Source organism: Sminthopsis crassicaudata, chromosome 1 (genome assembly GCF_048593235.1).
Source record: "Sminthopsis crassicaudata isolate SCR6 chromosome 1, ASM4859323v1, whole genome shotgun sequence".
NCBI classification, from domain to species: domain Eukaryota; kingdom Metazoa; phylum Chordata; class Mammalia; order Dasyuromorphia; family Dasyuridae; genus Sminthopsis; species Sminthopsis crassicaudata.
This window is the reverse complement of record NC_133617.1, coordinates 520,477,058-520,481,358: the sequence shown is the minus strand read 5'-3', so window position 1 is coordinate 520,481,358 and position 4,301 is coordinate 520,477,058. Positions and strand designations below refer to the sequence as shown.

The following is a 4,301-nucleotide window of genomic DNA, read 5'->3' as shown; positions in this document are numbered from 1 at the left end:
CATTCTGTCTTCCCAATCACAAATTGGACATTGTCTGGGACAAATTGGACATTGGACAGATAGTCCAGGAGGTGAAAGTTTTTGTGGCTTCTGATGAGGCTCTAGTCACAACCAACTAGTCCAAGATTCTCTTCCACTCATGTTTTTTCAGAGGTATCCTGGAAGTGCTTGTACTTCATACAGGTTAATTCTGGCTTGGGGTCTTTCTTCAGATTTTGTCTGGTTGTATCTGGATGACAAGTGTTCTGCCCTAAATCTTGTATTTTTCACCAGTCTATCTTTGCCCTGAGGGACAAATTTATTCTGAGTTGGGGCATTCCTTCAGGTTTTGCCATGAGTGTATTGGCAATGTTCTTCAATCCAGTTCAGTATTCTAATTTACATATTCTAATCACAAATCAGAGTTCTTTGGTTTCTTCAAAAGAGACTTCTCCAAAATGGCTCTTGCTCTGATTAACTGTCCAACCCTTTCCTCCAGTCTTGAAAGTAAAAGCTGTAGATATAGAGTAAGGACGCTTCTTCAATCCTTGATTATAAATTTCCCCAGCTTTTTTCAGTTAGCAATTCCTGCTCCTCAGTCATCCACAGTCTGGGGAAATGTTCATAGTCCTTTAAAGCTTCTTCACAGAGATCTTGAACAGTTGCAATGTTCCTCACCACCTATTGAAGTTTCACAGATTTCATCATGACCCTCACAGTAAGAGCCTTAGCTAGCAGCCTCTCTGCTCATATTCATTGTTCTTTGACTGAAGCTTTATAGCAGCCAACTAGATCTCCTCGCTTTTAGGCCTGGCCTGAAAAACCAAAACCAAGATACATCTCATGGTAGGCACATCTCCACCAACCACATGGACTTGGTCCCCATGAGCCAGCAATCTAGGGTAGTGGGTTACTGCTCTCTGGCAGGAGTTCTTTGAAGAGTTCCCCAGTCCCATGGTTCTTCACAGAGTAAGCAGCTTACAACCATATGTTCTTCTTGTTTGGGAAAACTTGCAAGGCATAAACAGAAGTAGCTCAGTTACACTGCAATGCATTGTGAGCAACAGAACTATCTGCATGCTATCTCCAGCTATGTTTTCTGTCTTCTTCCTCAGTCCCAATTCCAATGACTGCATTCATAATAGCCTGGCAGGTGGCCATATCCCCAGCTTTATCACAATCCTCATCATCCTGGATCCATTGCTCTCTGTTGATTTCTACACCATTTACTCTAAGTGATGTGATGGCTCTGTTGATGATTTTCTACACCATTTGAGTATTTCCATTTTCTTCCTCTAGTTTCATTACAGTGAATCAAATGTGTGCATATGTAAGAATGCTCTCACATACATTATTTGAGACTTTTTGGGCACTGTCATAGGTCTCCAGCCTTACCAAAGCAAGCCAAAGCTCCACACTAGTAGGGCAGCTTTCCACAGCTTGGCTTAGCATTATTCTAGCATCTTCTGGCTCTTCCAAATCCACAGCTGCCTTCCACAAGTGAACAGAGTTTGGAACATGTTCAAGAGTTTTCATAACACATTTCTTTGCTCCATTGTGTTTCTAGCTCTGATGCTCTGATATAAGTCCAGATAGACTGTTTGAAATTGGGCAACCACATCCTTAGTTATATCACCAAGCTGTAGACAACCTGCCCCCACCTTTCCATGTTCACTCTTGGGACACATTTCTATCCCTTTCCTAATAAGGTTTCTTGGTTCTTGTAGTTTTCTAGTGACTACTTTCAAGCGAGCTGAAGCAATCCATGCTGGAGGATAATGGTGATATAATTTTTTAAAGAAGTAAAATTTTTTTTTGTTGTTGTTGTTTTGTTTTGTTTTGTTTTATCTCAATGGTATTTCCTCCATGTGTGGGAATCATAGAATTAAAATCCTTAGGATCCACCAGTCTTCCTACTCACAGAATCATAAACCTGACACAATCACATATGCATAAAAGTAATACTGGTTTGACCAATCTACCTCATGTTCAATTCACCTGTTCCAAGTCTCCCAGGTGTCATTATACCTGGTTATATAGTATTTATCCTCCTGGGAAAGGTGTATTAAGACTTCAAAATTGTGTTTGTCAGGGATTCACTGAAGTGTGGTTCTCTCCTGTCTGTAAATGTTTAGCAAAGAAACTGTCAGGAATAAGGATAAGTTTCTCACGTCATGGATTCTGCTGGCATTTGTTTCTAGCATACCAACTGTAACTTTTGCCAGTTTTCTTTTCAAGTCTGATGCTGATTTGATGCTGAATTTCAGGACATTCCAAATAATATTTTTCAATTTCTTCTTTCTCCCTTTATTTCCTTCTTTCTTTTCTTCTTTTATCCATCCTTTTGTCCAGTGCTGAATAAATAGCATCTGTTTCCTCATCATCTTTTTTCATAAGGACCACTTTATAAAACATTTCCAGCATAACCATTGAACTCATCATAGTTAGTGTCATTCAAATCTTCATGATCATCATCTGCAGCCTGATTTTTCTTCATCTGGTCACTTACATTCCTCTTGCCTGGTGAAGTATATCAATCATCTAGGATCATTGCCATCCCTAGCAGGTCCAATATCTGACTAAGTGGTAAAATCAGTGGCTCTGTGGCCTATCCCTGATACATAGCCAAAGGACATGAATATTTCCAGGAATGGCTTATTCCTTTTGTTCATGGTAGCAGCTGGAAGCAGGAAGGCTGAGGTTCACTGGGAACTCCTCTGTTATTGAGGTATCATAAAACAGTGAACCTGAGGCCAGTTTTATAATATCTTAAAAGATGATGTCCAGGCTCTTTTTTTAATCATGACTTTCAAGTAGACCAATAATTTTTAAATTATTTCTCCATGATTATTTTTTCAGATCAGTTATTTTTCAATGAGTTATTTTACATTTTTCTATTTTTAATTTTTTTTATTCTCCTTTATCGTATCTTGATTTCTCATAAAATCTTTAGCTTCCATTTGCTCAATTCTAATTTTTAAGGAACTATTTTCCTCAGTAAGATTATGTACCTTTTCTCCCATTTGGTCAGTAAGCTTTCATTTTGTTATCTTCTTCTAAATGTATGTTTGAGTTCCTTGTCACTATGGTAACTTCTATGGTCAGAAAATTTTTGTTGTCTTCATTTTCCTAGTCTATTACTTAACTTTTAATTCTTTATTTGTATAAGGTTTTGTTTCCAGGACAGAGGGTGCATTGAGCCAAGCATCATTATCGTTGTGCAGCTGTTTTCAGAAATATGTCCAGGGATTTGACCACAAGAACACTTTTTTGACCTGGAACTTTGTTCACTGTAGCTGTAAAATCTAGTGTGTAAATCAACAGAATCCTTTTTTCAATATTAATACAGACTTCCTGGAAGCTGAAGCCACAAGAAGCTACCCAACCAGTAATGCCCATTTCTACCTTTTGGTTTGTTGATTTCCTGAGACCCTCTTACCCTACTGACAAACTTTTTCAACTGACTTTCCTCTTTGTCTTTTGTGTCTCTTGGCATAGAAACTGCCAGTACCACCACTGATTCAGAGGCTCTTAGGTCAGTTCCTGCTTTACTGGCCCAAAGCCGAGGTTATACTGATATGGCCTTCATGAAGACCATATGCTGAAATCCCACCCTAACATCATACAAATATTTTATCCTGACCTTCTGAATTCTTGTCATCCAGAAAATGTGCAACTTCATTGGGGGTGGGGCATTTTGATGCTCTAAAATTTGTTTAGGGCTATTATTTAAATGAATTTGGAGAAGTGTGGGAGAATGTTTGGGTGAGATTCTGCCTTTACTGCAGCATTTTGGTTCTGCCTCCTGAATTTACTCTACATTTTTTGCTTTATTAATTTTACAGCTTAAAAAAATGACAAAATTCCTCTGGAAGAATAAAAGTTCAAGGATACCAAGGAAATTTCTGAAAAATAAAATGTGAAGGAAGTAGCCTAGATATATGACATCTCAATCTATATTAGCAAGCAATAATTAACAAAACATTCTAATATTGGCCATGATGGTGAGTTAAACAGTATTATAGATTACATCCATAATACACAATAGAAAATGGCCATAATAAATTTGTGTTTGGCAAAAGCAAAAATCTAAACTTTTGGGACAAGAATTCCCCATTTGACAAATATTGCTTCAAAAATTAGAAAACATTTTGGCATAATATATGTATGAAACAACAGCTCATTCTCTATTTGAGGTAAGGACAAAATGGATACATGGTTTAGATATAAAGGATGATGGTGTAAGCAGATTAGGGGAGTATGGAAGGATATACTGTCAGTTCTATGTATAAGGGAAGAATTTATTACCAATTGAAGGTAGA

At 37.7% G+C, this 4,301-nt stretch overlaps 1 pseudogene; it reads right to left on the bottom strand.

Annotated features, from left to right (window-relative positions):
- Positions 1-298: 298 nt before the first annotated feature.
- On the bottom strand, positions 299-2,651 carry LOC141550739 (pre-mRNA-processing factor 6-like; annotated as a pseudogene).
- Positions 2,652-4,301: the final 1,650 nt, after the last annotated feature.